Here is a 14,760-nt window from a genome sequence, read left to right on the forward strand (position 1 = left end):
TAATAGTCACAAACGTATAAGTACGTGGTATCACGTAACATTCTGCCAGTGCGGATGGTATTTGATTCGTGATACATTACCCGTGTTAAAATGGACCGTTTACCAATTGCGGAAAACGTCGATATCGTGTTGATGTATGGCTATTGTGATCAAAATGCCCAGCGGGCGTGTGATATGTATGCTGCCCGGTATCCTGGACGACATCATCCAAGAGTCCGGACCGTTCGCCGGATAGTTGCGTTATTTAAGGAAACAGGAAGTGGTCAGCCACATGTGAAACGTCAACCACGATCTGCAACAAATGATGATGCGCAAGCAGGTGTTTTAGCTGCTGTCGCGGCTAATCTGCACATCAGTAGCAGACAAATTGCGCGAGAATCGGGAATCTCAAAAACGTCGGTGTTGAGAATGCTACATCAACATCGACTGCACCCGTACCATATTTCTATGCACCAGGAATTGCATGGCGACGACTTTGAACGTCGTGTACAGTTCTGCCACTGGGCACAAGAGAAATTACAGGACGATGACAGATTTCTTGCACGCGTTCTATTTAGCGACGAGGCGTCATTCACCAACAGCGGTAATACAAACCGGCATAATATGCACTATTGGGCAACGGAAAGTCCACGACGGCTGCGACAATGGAACACAGCGACCTTGACAGGTTAATGTATGGTGCGGCATGTTACTACAAGATGTTTCACAGGATGACAGAACGGCGATGTACTTCCAACATGATGGATGTCCGGCACATAGCACGCGTGCGGTTGAAGCGGTATTGAATAGCATATTTCATGAAAGGTGGATTGGTCGTCGAAGCACCATACCATGGCCCGCACGTTCACCGAATCTGACGTCCCCGGATTTATTTCTGTGGGGAAAGTTCAGTATATTTGCTATCGTGATCCAACGACAACATATGACAACATGCGTCAGCCCATTGTCAATACATGTGCGAACATTACAGAAGGCGAACGACTCGCTGTTGAGAGGAATGTCGTTACAAGTATTGCCAAATGCATTGAGGTTGACGGACATCATTTTGAGAATTTATTGCATTAATGTGGTATTTACAGGTAATCACGCTGTAACAGCATGCGTTCTCAGAAATGATAAGTTCACAAAGGTACGTGTATAACATTAGAACAACCGAAATAAAATGCTCAAACGTACCTACGTTCTGTATATCAGTTTAAAAAACCTACCTGTTACCAACTGTTCGTCTAAAATAGTGAGCCATTTGCTTGTGACTATTACAGCGCCATGTATCACAAAGTGAAAAAAGTGGTCCAACTAAAACATTCGTATTTCTGTACGTACTACACGAGTATGTAATAAAAATGGGGGTTCCTATTTTAAAAAACGCAGTTGATATCCGTTTGACCTATGGCAGAGCCAACTAGCGGGCCAACCATAGCGCCATCTGGTCTCCCCTTCAAGCTAGACAAGTTTCGTTCTTTGCAGTTTTTTCGTTTGACGCTTATCTCGTGAGATATTTGGCCCGGCCACGATCAATGGACCACCCAGTATAGGGATTGCCGACCTCAGAGCCGTATTCTGCCTGTTCACATATCTTTGTATTTGAATACGCATGCGTATGCCAGTTTCTTTGGCGCTTCAGTGTGTGTGTATATTTTGTAAGCATGTAGCGTCGTGGTAAAGAACGGTCAAATAGTGACTTGTCAAAACATCTTTCAAAAACCTATGTTTTACATTTCGTAACTACAAAAAATTTCTATAGATGCAATATGGTCCTTGCTTGCAGCTAGACATTAGTACCAGTACAAACGTAAACATAAAAAGCCATGTTTAGACAATCTTACCAACGTCATTTTCTTGATAATGGGTGTGGCCGGCCGGAGTGGCCGAGCGGTTCTAGGCGCTACAGTCTGGAACCGCGCGACCGCTACGGTCACAGGTTCGAATCCTGCCTCGGGCATGGATGTGTGTGATATTAAGTAGTTCTAAGTTCTAGGGGACTAATGACCTCAGAAGTTAAGTCCCATGTTGCTCACAAGGGAACCTCCCCATCGCACCCCCCTCAGATTTAGTTATAAGTTGGCACAGTCGATAGGCCTTGATAAACTGAATACAAATCAATCGAGAAAACAGGAAGAAGTTGTGTGGAACTATGAAAAAAATAAGCAAAATATACAAACTGAGTAGTCCATGCACAAGATATGTAACATCAAGGAGAATATGAGCTCAGGCGCGCCGTGGTCCCGTGGTTAGCGTGAGCGGCTGCGGAACGAGGTGTCTTTGGTTCAAGTCTTGCCTCGAGTGAAAAGTTTAATTTTTTATTTTCAGACAATTATTATCTGTCCGTCCGTCCGTCCGATGCGATCACTTTTTTGGGAGTGATTATCACATCCACAAGAAAACCTAAATCGGGCAAGTTAGAAGAATCTTTTTACCCATTAGCCTAGTGTACAAGTTAGGTGGGTCGACAACATATTCCTGTCATGTGACGTACATGCCGTCACCAGTGTCTTATAGAATATATCAGACGTGTTTTCCTGTGGAGGAATCGGTTGACCTATGACCTTGAGATCAAATGTTTTCGGTTCCCATTGGAGAGGCACGTCCTTTCGTCTACTAATCGCACGGTTTTGCGGTCGCAAAGCACAGACCCTAAACTTATTACAGTGAACAGAGACGTCAATGAACGAACGGACAGATCATAACCTTGCGTAAATAAAGAAAGTAAACTTTTCACTCGAGGGAAGACTTGAACCTTCCGCTCCGCAGCTCCTCACGCTAACCACGGGACCACGGCGCTCCTGAGCTCACATTAGCCTTGATGTTACCTATCTTGCGCATGGACTACTCAGTTTGTATATTTTGCTTATTTTTTCATAGTTCCACACAACTTCTTCCTGTTTTCTCGATTGATCTGTGTTCAGTTTTTCAAGGCCTATCCACTGTGCCAACTTATAACTAAATCTGAGGGGGTTGCGATGGGGAGGTTCCCTTGTCAGAGACATTTGAACCACTTTTTGATAATGAAAGTATGCCGAAAGAGGTCCATCGTTCAAAATGTTAATAGTATATTACGTCACTGCAGCTAGTTTTGGAGCTTTGATTTTTCACAGAGTAGCTGTGAGCTGGCCTCGACGCACCTGAGGCGGTGCAATCACCTGTCGTTACAGCCTGCACAGTAAGTCGGCACCGGCTGGCCTGGCTCTATACAAGGAGCGGAGAGCGCCGCCGCTCGGTAAGGCGGCGGCCGGCAGGCCGCGTGGACACTTCCGTGGCCGGGGAAAAGCGGCCGCGTCCCAGTGGCGGCGCGTCACGATCTGCGGCGATGGCCGCGTATCGGGCGGCACGATCGCTCAGAAGAGCTCGTGGGACCCGCGGCCGAAAGGTCGCGCGCCGCGCGCCCCAAATCCCGCTTTCTCCTTTATGGCCCATTCACAGTTCGTCTGTCGATCGTTAACTTCTCCTCGCAGATGTTAGCATCCCCTCCCCCGCTCGCTTTACGTGCTTCTCCTAAAGAAGCCTCGTTTCCAGCCAGGCTAATACCTTCTGCTTCTTGATCCGTATCTCGATCTCGCCCACTCCTTGCTTTCCAGCGCTTTCTCTCTGGAAGCTCTTATACAACTCGATGCGAATTTAGTTGGGGGCTTCCCTTTCCTCTCCAGAAGGGACAGATTTTCAGTCATACTTAAATTATTATTCACTTTATCTATTATTTGTAAAGGGAGTTTCAAAATGGCTGTACGAGTTCTTAGGTTTTGTAGCATTTATTACATTCAACTTACAATTATAAATAACACATCAAATGAGATAAATCAACTCAAAACAACTTTTTGTACACCTTTGTGCAAACAGGAGCGTATGGAACGTCCAAGAGTGACTGAAGAACATTTTGACCGAGTGAGAGTCCTTCAAGCGTAGCTCCAAGATATCAGTTCGGAAAGCTAGTCGTGAATTAGAAATTCCAGTGACATCTGTGTGGAGTATTTTAACACTTTGACTACCAACGGGACATTTGTGTATCACGATAGGTTATCAGAGAACCAGTACGAATTTGATGCATGGTGTCAGTGTCCCACTATTGCTTAGCAGAATTCTTAAAATTACAGATTGCACCTGTAGGTTGCGTTATCCTCATGCTTCGCTGTTAACTTTCCCCTCCGCATTTTCACATTAAATAAGTTCGCACCTAAAGATAGGCAACCCAATTGCTACATGCATTCGCAAAGCGGGCTCTCTTCCCGCCTTCCCGGGTACATTCTCAACGGCTTGCAGCCACGTATTGACGCTTGCCGCATCACAACGAAGCCCGTATTGAGCACCTAAAGTGTGAGTTACAAGCCGGCCGCGGTGGCCGACCGGTTCTAGGCGCTTCACTCCGGAACCGCGCGACTGCTACTGTCGCAGGTTCGAATCCTGCCTCGGGCGTGGATGTGTGTGATGTCCTTAGGTTAGTTAGGTTTAAGTAGTTCTAGGGGACTGATGACCTCAGCTGTTAAGTCCCATAGTGCTCAGAGCCATTTGAACCATTTCTGAGTTACAAACTTGGAGAGAGGGTCTGTCGACTGTTATGTGTCTGCTATCATTATATCTTGAATTTTTGCGCATTCATCTTCCGAAACTCTGGAGGTACTTAATAAATAATTCTGTATGTCCTACCCCCCACCCACCAACCCGAACCCCAACCTCCTTGGAAAATGAAACGGCGGGAAATATTGTTTTCACATCCTTAGTTCTAACAAATACGCTAATTACAGTAATCATACAGTAACGGTTTTGAAATAAAATTGGTAGTCAGTGGGTTAAGAAGACGGCTACAATTACCTTCTTACCGTCTGCAGTAGTTACAAGCCCTAAAGCCTACAGACTACGGTTTACGTGCCATCTTTGCGAACGAAATGATCCAGCATGACAATGAAGATTTTCTTCACTGACGAATCGACACTTTACCTAAGTGAAGATGCGAACACACACATACAAAAAAAAAAAAAAAAAAAAAAAAAGAAATTCAAATGTGTGTGAAATCTGATGGGACTTAACTACTAAGATCATCAGTCCCTTAGCTTACACACTACTTAACCTAAATTATCCTAAGGACAAAAACACACCCATGCCCGATGGAGGGCTCTAACCTGCACCGAGACCAGCCGCACAGTCCACGCCTGCAGCGCCTCAGACCGCTCAGCTAATCCCGCGCGGCGAACACACAAAGCATGCGCATCTAGGCGTCAACAAATCCCCATGAGATGGCACAGTTACAACGGGATTCTCCTAAACTCCATGTTTTTTATCCCATATCTCGGCGTAAAGTTTATGAGCCTTTCTGTTTAGATGAAGCATCTGTAACTGGTTTTTCATACCTTCATACGCTAGAGCTTTCGTTACTTCCTCGAGTGGAAGAAGCTGAAATATAGAACTTCCTTTGGCAGCAAAATGGTCTGGCGTAACTCAGTACGCTGTTGGTTAAACGACACTGTACCCCATCAGTGGGTTGGTCATATGGGGCCGGATGACAGAGCTTCTTTTGCATGACCTCCACGTTCACATGTGATCTGGCACCGTGCGACTTGTACCTTTGGGGTCCTTAAAGGATGATGTCCATGTGGCTCCCCTACCAGCTGATCTACCCGCCTTAGGAACAGCATTGTTGCAACAGTTACTCCATACACACTGATCAAGGTTTGGGAAGTGCTCGCCTATCGATTCAATGTGCGATGAATGGTGCTCATATGGAACACTTGTAAGGAAAAACTGTTTGAGTTGCTCTTCCATTTGATGTATTATTTTTTACTGCAAGTGGAATGTCATAAACGCTGCAGAGCCTTACAACCCGTATTTTCATTTTTAAATCTGTTACATTTGCGACTTTTACATTAGTTTCTTGGAAATATTTCTGCTGGCGCCTAAACAGTGCGGGAACAATACAACAAACACAATCAGTTGTGAGCTCATACTTTGAACTGTAGTGATTCTCTGTACGCCTCCTGTGTTAGTTATGATTTCTAGAATTTTCTCGTCGTAGTCATTACTCGATATATTTGTGGGAGGAACTAATATCTTGTCCGACTCTTCCCGGAAAGTGCTCTTTCTGATTCAAATCAGAAACAAGTGCAGTATTGTACTGAAATGCGAAGACGACGCATGGAACACCTCCCACAATATGCACGAGTGTACTGTGAATTGGGACATGTAACCTTGTGCAGTAGTGCTGCAGTTCTTACTAACATTAGCCATTGGTGAAACTTGAACCCAGTAACATGGGGACTTAATCAAAATTCAAATAGGTATCTACTGTGAAAGTCTGTAGTTGAAACTACGAATAGTAGTAACTTAAAAAACATAACAAACTCTGACTGCCCGAATCTCTGTCACCCGTTCCCTTCCGAGTGGGAAAATAGAAAAAAAAAGGAAGACATAGCAAGAACTCGTCTGTCTGGCTTACAGGTGCTTCCAGTATTGAGTTCAATCACTACATTTGTGTATATGTTGTCAGTAAACCTAGCAGTGGTTGGATATTTCTGTATGTTTATTAATAACTTTCAGTGATGGGCAGATGGGGCGACCTTTCTCATGGCCTCAGTAAGTCTAAAACGGAATGTAGAAAAAAAGAACACAGCCTTACTCTTAAGGCGAGGTACTGGTCGAGACTGATGAATAATGTTTTTACATAATTTGCATCCCTGAAGTATACAAATATTCCGGGAAAGGGCCTTTTTGATTGTGAAAGTGTTAGAGGTTACAGCGTGTAGAACGGAACCGTACGCCAACCGAAATATTGGCAGCTCTAGGCGCTCGACGAGTAAGTTCTAGAAAATGTTCGACCGGTACACGAACATCTGTCTAATGAAGATGTGCTTAAAGGATGCACCGATGCCAAAACGCGAAATGACAACGACAGCTTCAAAGCGTGCGTGTGGAAAGTGGTACCGAAAGATCTGCATTGTGGGGCAATAACTGTTGAAATAGCAGTATATATACCTGCAAGTATATTCAGCGAAGGCTGTTAATTTATCTTGAAGAGCATGGATGTGTCAGGAATCGTCACAGGGACGAACAGCAAAAACTTCACGGGTTTATCTGACAGGTACATGGTTCAAATGGCTCTGAGCACTATGGGACTTAACTTCTGAGGTCATCGGTCCCCTAGAACTTAGAACTACTTAAACCTAACTAACCTAAGGTGATCACACACATCCATGCCCTAGGCAGGATTCGAACCTGCGACCGTAGCGGTCGCGCGGTTCCGGACTGAAGCGCCTAGAACCGCTCTGACAGGTAGCTCATGGCCTCTAAAGAGCAAGGAATGTCTCAGTTTGTTGAGAAAGCCAGGCTTGAAATAATACAGCACCAAATTCAGAGCATGTTTCAGGCAGAGAAAGGATGCTTCTATGGTCGTGGGATCGTAGAGAAACCGTAAGTTTTGAAATAAAGTATTTTTTGTTACTACAAACTTCAAACGCGTCTTTCTCGAAACAACATTTTTCAACGCCTGAAGCACTCTAGAGCCTCAATAGATTAACCGATTCGTATTATTTTTAAGAAGAATAATTAAACGTAGTGGGCCTCAGCGAAAGGGATTTTTTGTTCGAATTTCAGATTTTTTTAAACATTTAAATTAGAAAAACATGCCAAAATAGCCACGATTCTGTAGAAGGCTTCACGCAAACCAAGGTGGATATTTTGAACGGGGCTGAAGCCACCATTTTTAATTTTTTATGAGATAAATCAGGCCTTGAACGAAAAAAAAAAATAAATACTGAGCTTCACACATTTTTCTTTCCTATCGAGCAGAACCTCACCTTGAGTGAACACGTGCAGGATGGCAGTTTGGTATATGTTAATAAAACAGTCCCACTACGTAAGAAGAAGAACTGGTAGCTGCCCTTCTACATCGGCGAAGTAGCGGACGCAAAAGCCATTGCCATGATGGAGATCGAGAAAGGGCAATCTAGAGTTCCTCAAGCGTTCAAATATTCCACATAAGTTCCATATACGGAACATAGTTCTCCACCGGCTAGTATCGTCAGGGACGGAAACCTCTGCCCATTGTAGTTCCACGTGGGGAATAAAGCAAATGAGTGGCAGTGTTTGACTAGTGTTCGTAAGCTACCCAACAAAACTATTTCGATTTGGATGCAGAGGTGATTTTTAAAAACGTGATTTCTTTTAGCGCATCAACTAGGCACCCTGGAAACATACGATCTTTAATAAACAGTTAAGTTTCCTAATTAATAGTCGTAGTGTACATTTCTGTCTATCAAGATACTGAAGCAGCCTTGTTTATTTAATGAACCAACGTACTTGTAACAATAGTATTCGATATCGCTTGAAAAGAAGATAATTATTTTGAACGCTTATTGATAGTCATAGTGTAACTGCTTGAGAGGCTACAAACCAAACGAACTTCGATATACTATTAGTAACAAGGTCCAACAATATAAAGTTACATACACTGCACATATTTTTTTATAGTCTGATTTTTTCGTGATTAGAAAATAGCTGATGACTGCGGACCCTCATCGAAACTAATTTGTGTAATACATATATAGTGTTTTACACAATGTGCTAATCACAAATACCATAAGAGCAATATCACTACATTATTCTTCCTAGAACTCTCCAATAACGTAAAAGAAAAAAAGCTAGATTACATAAAGAACACTGTAACCCTTTAGTTCACAGCTAGATAAAATGTCGTGAGTTGTAACAATGCAGCAAAATAATTACCAGTTCAAATAAATCACTTCTCGATAGACCTGTTTAAACATTCAAACCATTTATTAAAAGATGTGTTGCTAAGATAGTAGACTGCTGAGCCATCGTAGTGCGCAAAAATTGCCTGCAAGGTCGCAATTGTCTGGTAGCGCACGCCACATGTTTACAGCATCAGGTAACGGCTCTGACAGGCGGCTATACTTGGGAAAGCAAGAGGCAGCGGCATAAATTGTAAAGGTCGGACGTTGACGGATAAAGTTGCCGTGAAAGCGAGCCCAATATGGAGAGATACCGCAAATATTCAGAGCAGCTGTTATGCATGCATGTAGGCTAAGCTGATGTGGGCGTCATACTTTCTCGATCGACGCAAATTGTAGCGAACTGCAACCGAGTGCCAGGCTAGATCTGCAATCCGGTTTCTCTGCGACTCGCGGACACTGTTTTCTTAAACTAAATGATGTAGCCATGCCGAGGAGAACAGGGGACAAGATTGTTCGCCAACGAATGAAAATGGCACCCACAAACGAGGCCCGAGGAGCAGAGTCGGCATGTGGCTTGTTGCAGGACATCATCGCAGATAAAATTCAAAAGATCTTTCCAAACGCCACGAAATCGATGGACATAAAGGTACTTTCAGCTATATTTAATAGGACTATTCCAGGGCTATTACTATTAACAAAACATACAAACGATCTAGTGGATAACGTCGAAAACTATATGTGGCTGTTCGCAGTCGATGCTGTTGCCGGCAAGCCGTCTGCGGTGGCCGAGCGGGTCCAGGCGCTTCAGTCCGGAACCGCACGACTGCTACGGTCGCAGGCTCGAATCCTGCATCGGGCATGGATGTGTGTGATGGCCATAAATTAGTTAGGTTTAAGTAGTTCTAAGCTCTAGGGGTTGATGACCTCAGATGTTAAGTCCCATAGTGCTCAGAACCATTTGAACCTTTTTTTTTTCGGAAAGAAGGAGCGCAACCACACAAGACTGTAGCGAAATTAAGGAAGATCGACAGAGGATGGGCGATTGGGAGATATAACGTAACAAGTAAGTAGATAGGTGGAAAATTACCGTGTCATGCATGACGTTTAAACTTATTTCTTCTGTGCTACTAACTCTATTCGCAGCATATTTCGCAGACAGCATCCACATATGCCACTGAATGTACCTACACTATCTATCTTTGTTGACCTATAAGTTAAGAGGTATCATATAATAAACATCGAGATGCGTGAAAAAATCCCGCATAATATATGATATTTTAATACATTTTGTTCTTTATTGCTAAGACACACCTACAATCGAGTCATCATAAGCTGAGAAGCGTAAACAATTTTAGGTGAAAACAGACGTCGTATATGGAGCCATGAAGCGGCGTTGCCATATAGGTGTTTATAAAATCTCGTAGACAAGCGAAGCAGCTACCCCAACATACAGTAATACTATCTTTCTTAATTTTGGTACTGCACTTATAGATCTGTACATTATGCATATTTCTTTATACGACTGTTTCATAATTTCAAAGATGTTTTCACGATAGGCGCTCAGTCCGGAACGCGCGACTGCTACGGTCGCAGGTTCGAATCCTGCCTCGGGCATGGATGTGTGTGATGTCCTTAGGTTAGTTAGGTTTAAGTAGTTCTAAGTTCTAGGGGACTGATGACCACAGATGTAAAGTCCCATAGTGCTCAGAGCCATTTGAACCATTTTTTTTTTTTTTGTTTTCACGAATACGTGGAAATGAATTTTTTCGATATTACGCAACGAATACTGTTCATTTTTTGTTTTCGTTTCTAGTTGAAAATCTTCAAAATGAATACCGCGGCAATGGCGTGTTTGTGAGCCAGTGAACGAATGAAACTAGATGTAGGGAAATCAGATACCGGGCTGATATTCATTGCAAAAATATTAAGGAAACGTAATTTATATACGAAAGATACAGCTTATCTATTCTGTGTATCACTCGTTACTTTGGGTTCTTTTCATTTTGGTTTAATAGAAGAGACAGAGAAGATTCAAAGAGCGGGGCTTTTCGTCACGGAGTAGTTTACTAAGCACGAGAGCGTTACGGAGGTGTTCAACGAACTCCAGTAGTGTACGCCACAAAAGGAGTGTGGTGCACCACAGAGAGGATTACTGCTCGGGTTTCCAGATCGAATTAAGAAAATTATCGAACATTGGCTGGCTAAAGGATCTGCTGAGCTGAGGGCAGCACAATAAAACACGTAGCAAATATTAAAAATTATGTTTATCATTTCTACAAATCTCATTGTTACAGATCTCTTCAAACAGTTGTTACATTTAAGTTTTTTGGTAAATGTTGTTGCCTTTTGCAAACTTCAAAAATAAAGAATGCAAAATTCTCTCTGGCGTCACATCACAAATGATTCATGTGACTGAGTAGTCCTTTTGATAATTTAGTGATATGAATGGAATTCTAAAAATACCGTACCACTCAACCCTGAACACTTGACAGCCCAGTTCACTGCTGAAATTCCAAGAGCGTTTGTTCCAGTAACAGGATGACAACTTCGTTTCATTAAAATATTTCCCCGCCGTGCGTCACCGTTCCTTGTCACGCCTTGTGATCATGAGATAACCTCAAGGACATGAGAATTCCTCGCAGGAACACGCTTCGAACAGTTGTTACTGGAGTATAATATCAACAGATTGATAACAACGACCCACCATGTTTCAAACCGGACGCTCTTTACACTATGGTCACTGTTAACCTAAATATTAACACCGCGAGAAAGTTGGCTAAGTGGCTCTGAGCACTATTGGACTTAACATCTGAGGTCATCAGTCCCCTAGTCCCCTAGATGTAGAACTACTTAGACCTAACTAACCGAAGGGCATCACACACATCCGTGCCCGAGGCAGGATTAGCAGCGTGGTTCCGGACTGAAGCGCGTAGAACCGCTCGGCCACAGAGGCCGGCGAAGACCTTGACAGTTTGTGTGTTGGAGGTTCAGGCTGGATTTCCTACCTGCACTTAGAGCTGTTAACCCATTATGAGCTGGAGATTGAGTGTACCTGTATATAAAAATACGAGTTTGTTGTAAATAGCTGTCTATATTTCTCTGTCATCATACGATAAATAAATAAAAACATTATCGTTGAAACTTCCTGGAACTTCCTGGCAGAGACTCGAACTCGGACCCGCCAGGAAGTTTCATACAAGCGCACACTCAGCTGTAGAGTGAAAATTTAATTCTAAAAACATTATGGTTGTTTCATGTTTGTTGATGTTTACTTGTAATCAGTCCTGGTAAGTACTGAATTTCTCACGCGACGGTACCGTTGTACGCCGTTAGGAGGCAAAGCAAAACGGCACATTAGCAGCCTCTGCCACAAACCGTAATTTGGCTTGCGGAATATAGATGTCACTGTAGGAGAGGAGGAGGAGCAGGATAAGAGAGTACTCGAAAAAGCAAATGATGTTAGTAAGTGACAGAAGAGGGACGCAAAACCTTTGCTAGACAAAGATGCTTGGAAAATACGATGCGCGGAACGGTTGATAAGGCTACAACGAACAGTATAAACAAAGTATCCTGACAAGAATCTCAGTTAGCAGTGAATGATGCAATGACGAATAGAAATAAAAATTAAGTAATCTACATCAACATCTACATCCATACGCCGCAAGCCACCTGACGGTGTGTGGCGGAGGGTACCTTGAGTACCTCTATTGGTTCTCCCTTCTATTCCAGTCTCGTATTGTTCGTGGAAAGAAGGATTGTCGGCATGCCTCTGTGTGGGCCCTAATCTCTCTGATTTTATCCTCATGGTCTCTTCGCGAGATATACTTAGGAGGGAGCAATATACTGCTTGACTCTTCGGTGAAGGCATGTTCTCGAAACTTTAACAAAAGCCCGTACCGAGCTACTGGGCGTCTCTCCTGCAGAGTCTTCCACTGGAGTTTATCTATCATCTCCGTAAAGCTTTCGCGATTACTAAATGATCCTGTAACGAAGCGCGCTGTTCTCCGTTGGATCTTCTCTATCTGTTCTATCAACCCTATCTGGTACGGATCCCACACTGCTGAGCAGTATTCAAGCAGTGGGCGAACAAGCGTACTGTAACCTACTTCCTTTGTTTTCGGATTGCATTTCCTCAGGATTCTCCCAATGAATCTCAGTCTGGCATCTGCTTTACCGACGATCAACTTTATATGATCATTCCATTTTAAATCACTCCTAATGCGTACTCCCAGATAATTTATAGAATTAACTGCTTCCAGTTGCTGACCTGCTATATTGTAGCTAAATGATATGGTATCTTTCTTTCTATGTATATTTTCCATTGTTACAACCTCTCGATACACCACAGCATCATCCGCAAATGCCTCAGTGAACTTCCGATGTCATCCACAAGGTCATTTATGTATATTGTGAATAGTAACGGTCCTACGACACTCCCCTGCGGCACACTTGAAATCACCTTTACTTCGGAAGACTTCTCTCCATTGAGAATGATATGCTGCGTTCTGTTATCTAGGAACTCTTCAATCCAGTCACACAATTGGTCTGACAGTCCATATGCTCTTACTTTGTTCATTAAACGACTGTGGGGAACTGTATCGAACGCCTTGCGGAAGTCAAGAAACACGTCATCTACCTGGGAACACGTGTCTATGGCCCTCTCAGTCTCGTGGACGAATAGCTCGAGCTGGGTTTCACACGATCGTCTTTTTCGAATCCCATGCTGATTCCTAGAGAGTAGATTTCTAGCCTCCAGAAAAGTCATGATGGTTCAAATGGCTCTGAGCACTACGGGACTCAACTGCTGAGGTCATTAGTCCCCTAGAACTTAGAACTAGTTAAACCTAACTAACCTAAGGACATCACAAACAGCCATGCCCGAGGCAGGATTCGAACGTGCGACCGTAGCGGTCTTGCGGTTCCAGACTGCAGCGCCTTTAACCGCACGGCCACTTCGGCCGGCCAAGTCATTATACTCGAACATAATACGTGTTCCAAAATTCTACAACTGATCGACGTTAGATATATAGGTCTATAGTTCTGCACATCTGTTCGCGTCCCTTCTTGCAAACGGAGATGACCTGTGCCGTTTTCCAATCCTTTGGAACGCTACTCTCTTCTAGAGACCTACGGTACACCGCTGCAAGAAGGGGGGCAAGTTCCTTCGCGGCCTTTCCTCTTTTGAGCGATGTTATGGGAAGTAGTAGAGGGGAAACATGTAGACAAAGTGTGGTGAAGGTTGGGAGCGTTGGCCTTCAAAGGGCGGGTGGGCATATGAGAGCAAGTTACTGCCCGGCACAGTAAGTTTTAATGCATGAGGGGACCGGGCAGTAAAGAGCAGCGCCGTTGTCCCCGTTTGAGAGGCGAACGCCGCCGCGGCACGCCACTTTCCCGCCGGTGTTTATTATGGGCAGGTATTAGCGAAGGCGGGCGCTACCGGCGGTCACACCGCGCATAAATCCCTGCCGGCTACCAGGGTAGCGGCTATCGGCGTCGTAAATCCGCGCTCGTTAACGCGGCTCGCCTGCTGCGGACACGCCGCCCGCGCTACTGTCGGGAGCAGTGTCACCACGCCGTGTCACCACTGCTGCCAGATTCGAGTAGCAGGTACCTGAGCACGCTGACTGCCGCTTGCCGCCTGCCGCTAGGCGCTTGCTACTCGCTTTCATTTCGCCTTCTGCAGTATCCAGTAACATTAATGGGATCACCGCCTGTATTCGACGTCTACGTTCAATAACCACTCACAGACGGCAGCTGGCAGCACTAGTAGCGGAGTGTGTACAAAGCGTGTTGGGGGACGAGGAAAACAGTGCAGTCGTTGTTCGATGAGATTTCAGGATTGCAGCCGTATCATGTTGACTTCTTGCCATGATATTTCGGCTGGCAATCGTCCAGCCATCTTCAGGTGAGTGTCCGTCACTGGAGACTGCAAGTTCCCAGAGTCAACTTTACAGCAAAAAATTGGCGCGGAAACGCATGCGCACTGGCCTCCGTCACAGGAGCGTCCTCTATCGAAATACGCGCCCTCTGGAGCTACTGTTCTATCTGTGGCGCACAGACGCATGCGTAAGGTGAAAACTACATG

Source organism: Schistocerca serialis, chromosome 5 (assembly GCF_023864345.2).
Source record: "Schistocerca serialis cubense isolate TAMUIC-IGC-003099 chromosome 5, iqSchSeri2.2, whole genome shotgun sequence".
NCBI lineage: Eukaryota > Metazoa > Arthropoda > Insecta > Orthoptera > Acrididae > Schistocerca > Schistocerca serialis.